At 43.5% G+C, this 17095-nt stretch overlaps 1 long non-coding RNA gene across 1 annotated transcript; it reads right to left on the bottom strand.

Moving 5' to 3' along the window:
* Nucleotides 1-15853: 15853 nt before the first annotated feature.
* Nucleotides 15854-16880, bottom strand: LOC307214460. The gene is made up of 3 exons (XR_013838117.1): nt 16786-16880; nt 16451-16543; nt 15854-15934 (listed from the first exon to the last, which is right to left on the bottom strand). It is a non-coding gene; the product is annotated as an uncharacterized lncRNA (long non-coding RNA).
* Nucleotides 16881-17095: the final 215 nt, after the last annotated feature.

Below are 17095 nucleotides of genomic sequence, written 5' to 3'. Positions count from 1 at the left end.
ATGGTGCGTCTAAAGCAGGGGTAGGCAAACTAAGGCTGGGGGGCTGGATGCGGCCCAATCGCCTTCTAAATCCGGGCCACGGATGGTCCAGGAATCAGCGTGTTTTTACATGAGTAGAATGTGTCCTTTTATTTAAAATGCATCTCTGGGTTATTTGTGGGGCCTGCCTGTGTTTTTACATGAGTAGAATGCATAGCTGTCAACTTTCAGATTTGAAAATAAGGGATCAGCAGCCTCACCTGTCCCTGGGACAGTCGATCGGATATCCAACAATCTGGGATAGCAGCGGTAAACGGCGCTGGAATAAGGGAATTTCCCGCAAAAAAAGGGAAGGTTGACAGCTATGAGAATGTGTGCTTTTATTTAAAATGCATCTCTGGAATATTTGTAGGGCATAGGAATTTGTTCATCTCCCCCCCCCCTAAAAAAAATATAGTCTGGCCCCCCACATGGTCTGAAGGACGGTGGACCAGCCCACGGCTGAAAAAGGTTGCTGACCCCTGGTTTAGAGACAGAAGGAAAGTGTGTGTGTCTAGAGTATATATCAAGAGTGTCTATACAGATATATTATTTCTGTGTTGCCGGGGGTTGGGCTAGATGACCCTCGGGGGTTCCTTCCAACTGTTAGCTTTGTGTCTCAATCGGTTAAAGAGGTTTCTTCTCCCATCAATACTGCATGGCAGGCAGGGGTTGCCCCAGGACTAGCCCCGGGATCCCTCGGGATGGAGGAGAAGGGATCCTGTTTAAAAGCTGTTTAAAATGGCATTTCCAGGGATGATGGCCTCTCTCTCTCTGTCCCCACCCTTGAACTCGCCACGCCACATTCCTTCCACTTACGCACAGTCATGGGGTGGCGGTTGGTTTTGGGGTTTGTTTTGTTTTAGCACTTTTTCTTTGTTGCTTTTCGGTTGCTTATATATATTGTTGCTTATATATATGAAGAGAGGCGGTAACCTGACGTCAATTGCTTGGGAGAGGCGAGGAGATCGTTTTAGATGGGCACAATCCTGCGTATGCCTCCCCTGCTAATGAGTCCCAGGGAATTTAGTGGGGTCTTCAATCCTAGGGATGTGTGCACACAAAGTGATTTTTGTTCCACAGCTTCTCTACCGCAAGCAAGTGATGTTCATGCCGCGTCAGTTTGATAGCTACCTTGCTGGCAACCTGATTCACATAATATATACTGAAAGATGAGAGAAACGAGAAAAATAAGAGCTTGAAGAGACAGCCTAGCCCATCCCTAGCTGATGAAGGAGATCCACTACTTTGTAAATCAAGCAATATCTAAATTTTAGGAAATAAATAAAATACAGTAAATATTCTCATCCCTGATATGTAGCCAGTCAATCTTTGCTTAAAAACTTCCCAACTCCACTTCTCCCAAGGGAGTCCATCCCACTGTACAACAAAGATGGTTGAAAACTGATCTGCAGGGCTGGTTTTCCTGTGAGCAGAAAGGTTCCCATAGAAAAGGGAAGTTGGGGTTTTCAACTTAGATCTGCTCCTTAAAAATAAAATTCTGGCCGAACGCTTTTGCGTGTCAGCAGAAATTAAACCACAACGTGTGAAGTGACGTTTAGCCATGATACCCAAGAGATTAGTTAGCTAACACTTTGCAAAGAGAAATCACTCGTCCATTACAAGGTTGGAATTGTGCGCAAAACAAAATACCCTGGAGACCAGTTATGCCAAATCACAAAATGTCAGCAGATCATATAATAAGTTATTCTTTAAGGCGCAAGGAGTTGGCGGCTTCCTGCATCCACGGCACCATTCTCTGGCCCACAAGCAGGAACACTGGAAGTAGCTACATCAGGTTGAAATTCACCAGGTGATGCATGGAAGATACACCAGTTGAATTTCTGCCTGGCATGCTGCTGTCAATGCCCCAAAATATAGCCCCAAATCTTTAAAATAATTTTAAAAAGTGGCAAATGTGCAAGAATCTTTCTTAACTTTTCCATGGGGGTACCTCTGCTCACAAGCAAGTTATCTTTGTCAGTATTATGGGCTGGTGGAAGAGATGATCAGAGTGTTGTGCACTGCAGGGCTGGGTTAACCATTAAGCAAATTTAAGCACATGCTTAGGGAATCAAGGGAATGGGGAGGGGGGCGCACCACAGATATTTTCCATGGCTGCATTTACCATGGCCCATATGGTGCAGCTGCACAAAAAGTAAACATTATTTATACAACTAAAGAAAAATACACACTATTTTCCATCTTACTGTAGGTTTTGTTTCATTTCAAAAAAATAAAATTTATTTTACGGCTTATTATTTGTTTATATTTTGAATTAGATATATATGCTGGCACCAAAACAGGGAGGAATTTGACAAGGTTGAATGGAGCCAAATTTGGGACAAAGCCCCATTTAAATCTGTACCCACAAGAATTCACAAAAACTCAATAAAGGTTTTCCACACCACTTGTACATGCATCCTCTTTTGCTAAGTAAAATTACTCAGATCAGTCTTGCCAATGGTTAGAGAAACTGCGGAAATTGTGGTTCTTCTATGCACATGTTGTGCTTTTTAAGTAAAGGTAAAGGTACCCCTGCCCGTACGGGCCAGTCTTGACAGACTCTAGGGTTGTGCGCTCATCTCACTCTATAGGCCGGGAGCCAGCGCTGTCTGCAGACACTTCCGGGTCACGTGGCCAGCGTGACAAGCTGCATCTGGCGAGCCAGCGCAGCACACGGAACGCTGTTTACCTTCCTGCTGGTAAGCGGTCCCTATTTATCTACTTGCACCCGGGGGTGCTTTCGAACTGCTAGGTTGGCAGGCGCTGGGACCAAACGACGGGATTCGAACCACCGACCGTTGTGCTTTTTAAACCCATATATAAATTCGTGTTCATAGTTTTTCAGGAAGAAGGCATGAGAACAAACTAAAGCATGATTGCCTGACCCTAAAATTGTACAGTGGTACCTCGGGTTAAGTACTTAATTCGTTCCGGAGGTCTGTTCTTAACCTGAAACTGTGCTTAACTTGGAGCACCACTTTAGCAAATGGGGCCTCCTGCTGCTGCCGCGCCGCCGGAGCACGATTTCTGTTCTCATCCTGAAGCAAAGTTCTTAACCCAAGGAACTATTTCTGGGTTAGCGGAGTCTGTAAACTGAAGCGTCTGTAACCTGAAGCATCTGTAACCCGAGGTACCACTGTACTTCTCTCCATTTTAAACTTGGAAGCTCAGGCCCTTAGTCACAAAGAACTTATCATTCACCTTACAACTGCCATTAAGGTTACAACAGCCAAACTCTTGAATACAGATCTCACCGCTTCCAGATCACTGGAATTTGGGTCTTATGGAAAAAATGACTGGACACGTACAAGGATGTAGAGAAGGTAAACAGTGAGACAAGTTTTATGCCCTTTGGTCAAGTTTTATTTCTTACCCTGCAGTGAAGGAACATGGATATAGACCACCTGCCACTCATGGAGTTTTATGCAAAGATGCTTCTTTGACAGATTCTGTGATCTGGCTCCGTATAGTTAAAGCCATGGTTTTCCCAGTAGTGATGTATGGAAGTGAGAGCTGGACCATAAAGAAGGCTGAGTGCCGAAGAATTGATGCTTTTGAATTATGGTGCTGGAGGAGACTCTTGAGAGTCCCATGGACTGCAAGAAGATCAAACCTATCCATTCTTAAGGAAATCAGCCCTGAGTGCTCACTGGAAGGACAGATCGTGAAGCTGAGGCTCCAATACATTGGCCACCTCATGAGAAGAGAGACTCACTGGAAAAGACCCTGATGTTGGGAAAGATGGAGGGCACAAGGAGAAGGGGACGACAGAGGACGAGATGGTTGGACAGTGTTCTTGAAGCTGCCAGCATAAGTTTGACCAAACTGTGGGAGGCAGTGGAAGACAGGAGTGCCTGGCGTGCTCTGGTCCATGGGGTCACGAAGAGTCGGACACGACTAAACAACTAAACAACAACAATGATCTGGCTTGGTTTTGCTTCCTCGCCACTCCCTCCCCCCTCCGGGAATTGAATGGTATAATCTTCCTTTTAGTTGTTATATATAGAATTGTAGAATCGTAGAATTATATCAAGCCTCTTTGGTGTTCTAAGGTAGAATCGGAGAAGGGTAGAGTTGCAAGGGACCCTGAGGGTCCTCTAGTCCAATGCAGGAATCTTTTGCCCAACAGGACTCGAACCCACAACATGAGATTACAAGAGTCTCATGCTCTACCAACTAAGCTATGTGTTCTGTTTTGTTTCTGAAAAGTAATTTAAAAAAAGAAAACAGCAGCTAGTGTTTTATAACTGGATCAGAACCACAGCACTGGAGTAGGGGCTTGACTATCCCCCCCCCCTCTACAGTTATCCCCATCTAAATGCCAAGGTGCTGGTTGCCCTGTGGAGAAAAAATTGGGTACTTTTCCTTCCTGGGACAAACTGTAAGTTGGAGGGGGCTGACAGGCAACCTGGCTCAGAGGAAAAGGTTTATTCCCCCTCCCCTAGTGTTACAATCCTGATCCAATTCGGTGGCTCCTAAGGCAGTATTTAAAAGAACTGGGCAATCTGCTGACAAATCAGCACCATTTTATCAAATATACCAGAGGCCACCGGGTGCTTAGCATGCTGGTTTGACAAAAACCAAGTATGTTCAGAATTTACCCGGAACAAAGCCCTTAGGACCCTCTCGTATTGATTTCTTTGTTTCGCTGCTTGAAAACATCTATATGTCTTTAACTCGCTGTGCTTTTTCCCCCCTTCTCAAGGTCCAGCTGAATGAAAGGAGCTCCCAAGAGGTGCATCTGGGTCCTTATGCAATGTCCATTAATTTCACCCGGCCATATGCAAGCGAATATCTTTGTGTGTTGTTTCTCTGGTTGATGGTTTGATTCTGCAGTGGTGACAAAAAGAAAAGAACTTCCCTTTCTCCACACACACACACACACACACACACACACACACAGTGCTATTTTTCTAGAAAAAAGAGGTTCTGGAACTCACCATGAATGCTTGTTCTCTTATACAGTCGTACCTCAGAAGATGAACGGAATCCATTCGACTTCCAAAACGTTTGGAAACCAAGGTGCGGCTTCCGATTGGCTGCAGGAAGCTCTTGCAGCCAATTGGAAGGCGCGAAAGGCGCATCAGACATTCGGGTTCCAAAGAACGTTTGCAAACCAGAATACTCACTTCCAGATTTGCAGCATTCGGGAGCCAAAACGTTAGACTTTCAAGGCATTCAGGATCCAAGGTACAACTGTAGTGGCACTGCACCCCACCCCCCTCCTGAGAAGTGCCATAACTGAGATGTGGTGAGTTCCAGCTGAAAAATGGCCATATATATATACCGTATTTTTCGCCCTATAGGACGCACTTTTTCCCCTCCAAAAATGAAGGGGAAATCTGGGTGCGTCCTATGGGGCGAATGCAGGCTTTCGCTGAAGCTTGGAGAGCGAGAGGGGTCGATGCGCACCGACCCCTCTCGCTCTCCAGGCTTCGGGAACACATCTGCAGCCTAGGCAGCCCTGTGGGAGTTCTCCGCAGGGCTCCCCACGCTGCGGATAGCAGCCTGCCGCCCGGGGCGCCCTGAAGCAGAGCGCCCCGCGCGCCGGGCAGACATCCGCAGCGTGGGGAGCCCTGCAGGAGTTCCCCGCAGGGCTCCCCACGCTGCGGATAGCAGCCTGCCGCCTGAGGCAGACATCGGCCAGCCCCACAAGCTTGGGGGACAGCAGGGAGGCGCAGCGCCGTTCCCCGACCTGGTTCGGTTTCCCCGACCTGCTTTTGGGGGGGGAAATAAAGGAAATTTCCCCCCCCTTTATTTCCCCCCCAAAAAACTAGGTGCGTCCTATGGGACGGAGCGTCCTATGGGATGAAAAATACGGTATATATAAAACCTTAAATGTGAGGGGGTTTTCTCCCTCTGGATACCTTTCCCTTGCTGACTTCTCAAATATAGGATTTAATGCACAATTAGGACCCTATCTTCCCAGGGTGCTTATTTTTCCTGGTCCTATTCGGGTATTTAAATTCATGCATGATACTGTATAAGATCTCCTTATCTCAGTAGCTCCTTCTGTATAAGATCTGTATAAGATCTCCTGATCTCAGTAGTTCAGTTGCCTATCTTCAGTTTCTGTTAACTCCTTTTAGAAACTCTCGGCTTTCCCCCTCTGACTTTATTTATTTATTTATTTATTATACCCAGCCCATCTGGCTGGGTTTCCCCAGCCACTCTGGGTTGCTCCCAACAGAATACTAAAAACACGATAAAAAAATCAAACATTAAAAAGTTCCTTAAACAGGGCTGCCTTCAGGTGTCTTCTAAAAGTCAATTAGTTGTTTATTTCTTTGACATCTGATGAGAAGGTGTTCCATTTATGCAAAAGACAGTAAATTCATTCTGCTAGAAGCCATGGGTATTTTGACCCAACTTAAAATGGTTGTTCTAAAGCCTGCACTTAACAGCTTCCATTGTTAACAGGCAATAATAAATCTTATGTGTAGGACGAAGGGCACACAGGAAGTGTGTGGGCAGGCAGTTTTTGGATATAAGATTGGGAAAGGGTAATATAAAACCTCATTATTCAAAATCTGAGAAGAGAACAATCTAAGGTGACATGGGTAGGTTTTCGCAAGCTTAAATGAAGATAAATAATGACATGCAATAAAACAACAACAAGGAGCTCTTCTAATTGCAATCATTATTATTCCAAAAGTCCTCAAATAACCGATTACAGAGAAACAGGTCGTTGAACTAAACACCATAGATTGATATGTGGACCGGTTGTTCATCAGTCCTAGTATAGCCTATTGTTCCTTAATAGTCCAGCATGGACAGCAGGGCCGGATTTAGATGACGAAAGGCCCTAGGCTAATCTCTTGTGAGGCCCCTCCCCATCCCCCACCCTCACAGCTAGAAGAAAATGGAAGAGTCTTATAAACAAAACTGAGTGAAGCCAAGCCAAGGATGATGACGGGTATTTAAAATTCTGCAATTCACAATTTCTCCTTTAAAGAACATAAGATATTATTGTTAAATACCATGGTGATTTTTAAAAATGCATAAAATTAACACTGAAAAACTTTTGCAATAACTGAACCTTGTAAACCTTTTGTGACCTGGGCAGGCTGGGTCTTCCTGTTATATACCTGCTGGGATTAACAAGGCATCTGATCCTCACCTGAATCTCATAGCTCTCCTGACGAGTGCTTTGGTGGAAATAAAGGATGAGATTGCCCACCAGATACCAGGCACTCTACCATGCAAATTAGGCCCCAGTGTTTTGGTTACAATCCCCTTCTCAATTACGTAATCAATTTTAATCTAGAATTTAAATTCTCAAAACTTTCTTATTTGTTAATTCGAGCAAGTAAACTACTGCTCTCACTTCATTACAAACAGCATTTCTACCTGCAACACACTTGAGCAAACCTGCTCCTCTTCCTGTCATGTGTATATATATATATATATATATATATATATGCAAAATGCCCAGCAGTGCCAGCTTTCTTGAGCACACCTTGGGTTCAGATATGCTTTCACATTATGATTACTATTAGTGGTAGTAGTAATAGCAGGGTTTTATTCTTTATTAAGTTTATTAATCACTTCACACAAGCAGCTCAAAGCAATAGTAAAACACAGACCCTCTAAGTGTCCCTATTTTCCAGGGGCATTCCCGGATTTACAGAGGCCGTCCTTGTTTCTGATTTGATCCCGGAATATCCCGCTTTCCCTTAGGACGTCCCTATTTTCATTGGAGAAATGAGGGAGGTTATGGAGTTATGTGGCCCCACTGAGCCAAAGTGATAAGTAACTATGCAACCTTCAGAAGGCCTTGGAAGGCAGCCCTGTATAGGGAACTTTCTTTAATGTTTAATGTTTTATTATGTTTTTATATATGTTGAAAGCCACCCAGGGTGGCTAGGGCAAACCCAGTCAGATGGTTGGGGTATTATTATTATTATTATTAAAGGCGCCCCTATTTTCACCAGATGAATGTTGGAGGTTATGAAATAATACAATGCTACAAACAAAAAACAAAATAATTAAAAGCAAAGCACAATATGAGGTGATAAAAGGATTTCCCCAGAATAAGATTAACTGCTACTGACAGTCCTCAAAGATTTGTGTGTAACCAACTACAGCAAAGAAAAACACTTAATGCTGTTAGTTAGTGAAGGGGGGGGGGGGGAGTAATGGTTTAAATCCTCTGGATTTCCCCTCCAAAATATGACTCAGAGCCAAAACAGATTTTGATGCGAGAGCTGTGATAAGATCTTCCTGTTTTTCCGCTCTATACTTCAAATGAGATGTGGGAGGGTTTGATTTTTACGAGAGTCATGGTGCTGAGGGAGGTGATGTGTAACCCTTTTCCCCACACCGTTTCCCTGATCTGAATTCCCCCAGTTGCTCTTAGACCAACTTGGGGGAGGGATATAAAGTTACCCTTTTCTCCCATAGCAGGTTTAGCAGATTTGGCGGGGAGCACTTTACAATGGGGAAAAGAACGAACCCCACCCCACCCCACTCCTCCCTCATGGCCGTTACTCCAATCAAAACCAGCAACCCTGATAAGAGGGTGAGATCTTTCTTTCAGCATCACGTCCGTTTCAGCCCTTCTGGAGAAACAGAAAATAGGATATGCTAGCTTCTTTCAGGTTAGATTAGAGAGACTGTTCTATATCGCTGCTATTTCCTCATGTGATTCAATCAGATTGCAGCAAATGCATGTTGCACAATTGCAGTCAACTGGGAGGTCTGGCGCAATAAACCCCAATACAGACTTTTGTGTTTTTTTTTAATACATATTTATTAATTTTTTTTGAATATAAATGCATAAATATTAAACAACATTACTTATATCATAACATAATTTCGTCACTTCTTTGGACTCCCTCGCGTCTCCCGCTCGCACTTGCATCGTTACAAAAAGTTTTTCCAAGCAAATTACCCACTTGTTTGCAATCTTATCTCCGCTCATTTAAATAAAATCTAGCAGTTCTCCAAAAAGTTTGTATTTTCCTTAATCTCACTTATCGTCAAATTCAGATCTAATTCAGTGGTGGGCAATTATTTATGATCTAGCATCCTTCTTAACATTCAACCAAATTACAATATTTTTGTAGATAAATCTTGAATTTCCTCCAGTCTTCCTCAACCCTCTCCTCTCCCAGGTCTCGGATTCTACCAGTCATCTCGGCCAGTTGCATATAATCCATCAGCTGCATCTGCCACTCTTCCAGTGTGGGTAGATCTTGAGTTTTCCAGCTCTTAGCGATGAGTATTTTGTCCAGACATTAAATACTGCTTTCCTGACAATATGGTTCTTAAAGACCTTATTGATCTTAACCTTGTCATACCATAAGTATGCATGCCAACCAAAAGCGTTGTTAAAACCTTCCAGGTCCAGTACATCAGTGTCTTCGAGAAGTAGCCAGTCTTTTAGCCAGCAGAAAGCTGCGGCTTCATAGTACAGCTTTAAGTCTGGCAGGGCAAAGCCCCCTCTTTCTTTCGCATCAGTCCCAATACAGACTTTTGGGCAAAAAGGAAAGCGACAAGGAACTTGCTTAACTCAGTGTCATCTAACTTCCCCGCAACCAGCCAGAATGGCTGTTCAGTGAACAGTCAGTGTTGTCTAACCTCCCTGAAAACTAGTCAGAATGAATGCTCAGTAAGTGAGTTGCCCTGAGGTCCCTGGGTGTATGTTTAAACCGGGTGCAATGTTGTAATGAAGCATGCTTACTCGGAAGTAAGTCCCTGTGTTCAGTGTGCAGTAGGTCTGCCACAGTTGGCACAAAGCTGCTCAGGCAAACTATTCATCTAACATTGGTTTGTGGTTTTTTAAACAGTAACAAATTCATATACATCTAATTTCCTTTAAACCTTTGGGCTATCAGATGCATCCTCAATCTTTCCCTTTCCCACTTATCTGCAGAGGCCTCACAGACAGCTCAATTACCATATCTGCCCCAAATCCTTTATGTACCACAGCACTGTTTGTTTCAGAGCAAAAGGACCTGCCCACTTAACCATGCTAATTTATAGCCACGCTCCCTGGAGCCACTCGAGGCAGTGGCTAGAAATTTATCACTGTAAATTAGCTTTTCAAATCCATTGGAAGTAACAGCATTAAAGGGACTGTTTCAAATTTGAAATTCCACTTAATTTTCTACACCAAAGTTACATAACAGAGCCTCTACAAAGACCCAATTTATAAAAGCTTTAGGTGTTTGAACTTGTGTAGAGGGGATAGACAGGAAGTGTGGGAAACTTACACCTCCTGCTGCTGTTTTTACATGTCTACAGAAATGTGGGCTTATGGGAGATGAGTTGACATTGCAAAGGAATGGCCTGTCTCCTTTTCCTTGTAAGTTTAAATTTGCCAGTTATTCATTGCTGCAATCTGGTTTACACTTTCCTGGAATACCCTGGAGTATTTCCAAATAAACATTCAATGAACATCTTAACTGCATATTAACACCTTTCCCAAGCACTGTATTAAATTACTATTGTTTATCAATTTCTGGAACAGATGTATGAGCTACAAGAAGAGTCTCTTAAACTTTTTCATGACTCCTTGTATGTTTTGAATGTTGAGGTCAGGGATAAATGCATTATATGGCTGCAGCTACTTAAAAAACATTATCATGCCCCACTCACCACTCCCCCAATATATTACAGTGGTACCTTGGGTTAAGTACTTAATTCGTTCCAGAGGTCCGTACTTAACCTGAAACTGTTCTTAACCTGAAGCACCACTTTAGCTAATAGGGCCTCCTGCTGCTGCCACGCTGCCGGAGCACGATTTCTGTTCTCATCCTGAAGCAAAGTTCTTAACCTGAAGCACTATTTCTGGGTTAGCGGAGTGTGTAACCTGAAGCGTATGTAACCTGAAGTGTATGTAACCCGAGGTACCACTGTATATACCCAGTATATACAGTAAGCCTGCAACTTACGCACATTTAAGTTGTGCGCATTCAGCTTTATGCGTGTAGCAAATAAATAAAATAGCATTTTTAAAGGGTCGTAAATGGGTTTTTTTTTGGGGGGGGGAATGATTTTGGCAATCCCACCCACCATGGAACCCAACGGGCTTTGACTATCTGCAGTGTTGGCTTTAGGCACGATCCCTGGAACGTAACCCCCACATAAGTTATGGACTTCCTATTTTCCTAGAAAAAGAGGTGCTGGAACTCACCACGAACGCTTCCCTTGTTCTCTTATAATGGCAATGGCACTCACCTGAGAAGTGCCGAAACCGAGTTCTGGTGAGTTTCGGCTGAAGAAAAAGCCTGGACTGTATTTGACTGGCACAACCTGCCCATTGGTACAGCAGTGTTCTTACATCCAGTCAGGGATAGCTCTGGCTCTCAGCTTCCTCCTCCCTAGTCTCAGTTGGGGGGCTGGAAAGTGAGGTCAAAATTAGCATTAGCTGGCTCTGCCTGTCATTGGCTCTGTTGGATTCTCTGCTTTCCGCCCCACTAGTTTCAATAGGCCCCAGTCACCACTGAACCCTGTTCCTTAATATTCTTTTAGACAAGACATGTCAAGAGTTGGAATTGAAGCCTTCTTTATGTGCGATGTAACATCAAAGAAGCAGTCAAATACAACATTTCCTGTTTGCCCAGAGTGGACACACAGGGGAATGTTGCCCCAGCCAGGAGGACCTCCTGTCACACCTGGTCTGGAGCATCCTCCCCCTGCGTGTGACCAGGTAGATGGGTGTGACCCTGGCAGACCCTATAAAGGGGCTAGTCACGCAGCCATCTCTCTCTTGCCTCTGTTGATGCCTTTTGCTGTGTGCTGTCTCTCAGCCAGCAGCACAGGGGCTCATCCCTCACAAGAGAATGAGCCCACACTTTTCTCTGTAACTGTAACTACCAGATAAAGCCTGCCTTCAGGATCATACTGTGAGCTGAGTGTGAGTAAACCTTATCATTACTTTTAAAAGAAGACTGCTGCGTCATTATTGTTTCTAAGAGGGAACTAAAGGGGATTTTCCAGGAACAATCCAATCTGGAAAAGCCAGGCTGGATTGTGTAACTCAAATGGTTCTAAGGAATCCATTAACTAGCTTCCAGCAACGTGCAAGGGAATGTGCTCTGCTACTAGCTCACTCGCGTGAGTGAGGAAGGATAATATTTAATCAATATATCCTCTCCTACTATTTACAACATTCCCACACTTTACACTGCTGGTTTATGTATCTTCCCCCCATCTGCAGCCCTTCCTCTTATTTAGAAAGTCGGAGAAGACATCTCAGTATCTGGATTTTCACTCATGTCTCGTCAATCCATGCTGCATGCATGGTAACTGGATAATTGTGGACCAGTAAGCAGAAAACCAGCAAATCTGCCGTACAAGGATTTCCAGAGAAAAAATAAAGAGCATTGCAAAAAACATTTCAGTGGAATTCTGTGGAATGAGCTCAAGGGACTAAAAGGGGTGGGGATAGAAGGTGGAAGCAAGGCTATCTATAAGACCTTGGCCATAATCTTTCCTCAAACATGAAGATTGCAGAGAAGGTCGTATGGACATGAAGAGGCTTCTAGGGAAAGATTGCGCAGTGTTTCCTGGAACACTCTTTTTCAACTTCTTTAGCTGTCTCTTTTGGAAGATGCACTACTTTCCCACTGAATCTTCCACACCCAAGAATTGGATACAACTCAGAGAATGTGATGAAAATGATGTATAGATGGTACATTACACCAGTGAAGTTAGCAAAAAAATTATCACATGTGGTGGGAGTGTAAAAAGGTGAAATGCTTCTGGGAGATGGTATATAATGAATTAAAAAAAATGTTGAAATATACATTTATAAAGGAACCAGAAGCATTTCTCTTAGGCATTGTGGGAAGTGATATAAATAAAAAGGAATGTAAGCTTTTTTTTATATGCAGTAACAGCAGCAAGAATACTTTTGGCTCAAAAATGGAAACAAGGAGAATTACCAACGATGGAAGAATGGAGAATGAAATTAATGGACTATGCGGAACTTGACAAATTAACAGGAAGGATCCGAAACCGGCGGGACCAGAAGTTCACTGAGGACTGGAGTAAATTTACAGACTATTTGAAAAGTATTTGCGACGACCAGACAACGTTTGTAGGTGTGCAAGAAGCTCTGTGAAGAATTAATATTAGAAATATTGTAAAAATGAAAAAGGAGATAGGATATGTTATTAATATAAGGCAATATTAAGTTAGGAAATGCGTAAGAAGTGACTAAGACGGAGGACTATCAGAGGAGCTGATGGAAGTCCAACAAGAATGTATTTGTGATAAATTGTGTGGTATGTTTTATAATTTTGTATTTTAAAATTAATATATATATATAGAGAGAGAGAGAATTGGATACAACTCCCAGCACATTTTGACACGGGCATCTTCATTTTCCACCACTGTCACTAATGGCATGAAGATGTTTACAGTCTAAACAACCCTCTGGAGAAGACAAAAGCGTTTCTTTAGGATGAAGCTTTCTAACACGGCACAGCGCTGTTCGTGAAAAATATTGCTTCATATGTCCCACTGCATTCAAGAGGAGAGGTTGTTTGCTTTCCCCGAGGAAAATATGGCTCAAAACTTTACCAGAAAAAAGACTGCAGGGACAAATCCCTCTTTCCTCTCTTTATGTAAAACGTTTTGCTCAGACATGCTTTAACTCACTCTTTCCCCTGAAGGTGATGCTATACTCCTCCTAGTTTGGCAAGGCTAAATGTGACAGCAACACTAATTAGTACATTTCCTAGCTGAATGTAAACATTAGTTGGAGCTGTACTTTTACATACCCAAGCAGAAAAACAGATGATACAACAGATATATTCCATCGCCCAAGATTTTGCTATTCTATTATGCTATTCATCTGAATCCAATGTGGTTTCATTTGAACACATTCCCACCAACATGGTTGGAAATCTGCTCCAGAGCAGTTCATTTCCAACATGTATCCTAACTATTTAACTAAAAGCACTGTACCCGAATAGGCATAAAGTTCCCCAAATAGAGCATTTTCTAGAAATTAGCTTTCCCATTTTAAATCAACCAATTAAGATAAACCACACTTTCATATAAAATATCACAAGGCGGTATACACATTAAAAAAAACAATATTAAAAAAAAACCATCCATAAGAGATGGTTGGCAAAGAATCTCAGCTTAATTGTACTAATCACACATTGTAGTTGCAATCCCATTATTTCAGCTACATACACTAAGTTAACATTTTCTCCACTTAACTTTCAGATTCAGACTGGTGCAAGATCTTATAAGTAGTAGATAGGAGACCTTCAAAATACTAGATCAGGCATAGACAAACTCCGGTCCTCCAGATATTTGGGACTACAGTTCTTATCATCCCTGACCGCTGGTCCTGTTAGCTAGGGATGATGGGAATTGTAGTCCCAAACGTCTGGAGGGCTGGAGTTTGCCTATGCCTGTACTAGATGATGCTTTCTCAAAAGAAGACCCGAGAGTTGCAAATTTGAGCAAAGGAGAGATGTGATTTGGTAAAAGACTTGGGGTTTTTTTGTGTGTGTGTTCACTGATATTTCGTCATATAAAATTATATATCACTCCTTTTGTGTGTGCCCTATTTTGTTTTTGTGTGGCATCATTTTCATTTTTTTAATTGTGCCTAGGGGGCCTCAAAAGGTAGAAGAGGCTGAGGTCACTCTGGACCTCTGAAATGGAGTGTCCCTTATCATTGAACACGCTGTTCAAGGCTGGGAGTAGCACCAGAGGCCCTCAAAGGCTTCGCCAGTATTCTCTGTGAAATTGACTGCACACACACACACACACACACACAAGCATGCCCTAGAACCTTTTGCGATTTGCACTTGTTCCATGGCATACACAAGACAATGCACAAAGAGTTCCTGAAATGCAGAAAATTTGAAATGTAAAGCACAATAGACATATAGCTTGCAGCAAAATAAGCAGTCCCGCAGAAGTGTGCAATGAGATAGCATTCTTTTTACTGCTAAAAATGATATAGCATGAAATCAATATCTAGATATAATAATTTGGTACTTTTCATTTATTTCCCCTATTTATAGTTTATCCTATGTTGCAATCATCCCAGGGTGGGATGTAACAGCATTCGGTGTAAAACAAAAATTCAAACAGAATATGCACAAGTTAAGATAAAACCAGGGTCCTCAAACTTTTTCAGCAGTGGGCTGGTCCACTGTCCCTCAAAACTTGGGGGGGGCAGACTATTTTTTTTTTGTGGGGGGATGAACGAGGGACGATGAGCGGCACGCGAAAGGGCTCCGGAGAGGGGTTGCTTTAAATGGTGGCAGCTTGAGAGGGGTGCTCAGCCAACTGCGGCTCCTGTGTCTTGCAAATGGCAGGGGCTGGTGGCGGCGGCGGAGGGACAACGAGCGGTGCGCGAAAGGGCTCTGGAAAGGGGCTGTCACCAACAAAGCCCAGCCCCCTTCCTCCTCTAGGCAGGGCGGGGAGAAGCCAGAAGGAGGGAGGGAGGGAGGAGGCGGCGGCACCGTGTGAGGGAGAGGGAGGGAGAGGGAAAGAATGCGTGCGCTGGCAGTCCACGCGCTGACAATCCACACCGCGATTCCCGGACCATCTGCAGGCCGGATTTAGAAGGCTATTGAGCCTGATCCGGCCCACGGTCCTTAGTTTGCCGACCCATGGATAAAACCAACAAATTTGATAATAAATCTATACAGTGCCACATGCCAGCATTTAAAAAAGTCAGTTCCAGGATTGGAGCCATTCCTTAGCCACATCCCTGATGAGCCTGGCATAGATTCTATTTTCATATGCCTTCTATATCTCCCCAAAGTAGTGGGTTGATCTTCACACTTACGTTTCATAGTAGAGGCATCCTCCCTACACTTTAGCCTCAGAGCTGGGCTCTCACTTTCTTCCTTGGAAGTGACTCTTTCCCTGAATCTCCAGAAATATTTTTCACCAAGAACAAGCATTCCACTTAAGAGCTGTGAACCTGCAGCAAGGAACCCCACATAAATAGCAGCTCCAACACATTGCTCTTTTGGAACGAGAGGCAATCCCAAAACGTCAGGGAGCTTCATTCCTTCCTTCGCTAGGATGGAATACATATTCCAGGAAACGAAAATGAGCACAAATGTTCCTGCAGCTAAGTCCAGAATGACTCCTGTGGAAAAAAGGTAAATCTCCATGTTTTCCAGGCTTGGAAACATTATATAATGGAAAGGCCATACAAAACACGGTCACCGCATTCACAATGGAGGCTAATGGCATGAAGTCCTTAGCAATAACTATTTCAGAGGGAAGGGACTCATCATCAGCTAATGCTGTGCACAAAACATTTATCTTCTTAATAGAAATTCTATGAGCAGAACAGGCAACCCAGAGCCCAATTCCTGCAAAGCCAGGTCTGCTCCCGCCCATGATGTTGTCAACATGCCACATTCTCCACTGGACACCGGCTGTGGAGCAGATGCACATAACAAGCCAATAAGAGCCAAGACAAAGGCACCTACTTGCACAGCCACCGTACAGGAAGGGAGTCATAATCTGCCTGGGCGGTGCTTTCGCTTGAGTACAGGCAAGGCGGGCAACTGAAGGCATGCTGGAGAAAAACAAAGACAAAAGACAACAGTTAGATACTCAGGTACAATATCTTATGGACATCCCCAAAAGTCTGAGCAAATAGTGATGCGCAGCCATAACAATGCAATCATTTTAGGACAAATTCTACATTTCCCACCTTGAGATGTAGGAATGGGAAAGTCTGCTGCATCTGCAATCACATGTGCCAGGAACACTGTGATGTTGGTGGACCATTGAGGAGCGCTGAATATATGTACCTACATGGTATTGGTTCTTCAACCGGACTCTGGTATGCAGGGGCTTTTTCCAGGTCTTTCTTCATGTGTCTGATCTCAGAGAAGACCTGAGAAGACTGAAACTCATCTGGATGAGTCACTGAAGCAACGGCCCCTTGGAGTTCTGAGGCAGCTAGAATGCAGCTTGCTTTGAATGCTCAGAACAACACAAATCATAACTCCAGGGTACTGGCTGTTTGGAACATCTAACAACTGGAAGTTTCAGGGAATTCCATTTTCTCCTTTACCAAGGCAGACTGTATATTCAGAGAAACTGGAATTTTATTTCTTTCAAC

Source organism: Podarcis cretensis (assembly GCF_951804945.1).
Source record: "Podarcis cretensis genome assembly, chromosome: 4".
Classification (NCBI taxonomy): domain Eukaryota; kingdom Metazoa; phylum Chordata; class Lepidosauria; order Squamata; family Lacertidae; genus Podarcis; species Podarcis cretensis.
This window is presented reverse-complemented; position numbering and strand designations above follow the sequence as displayed.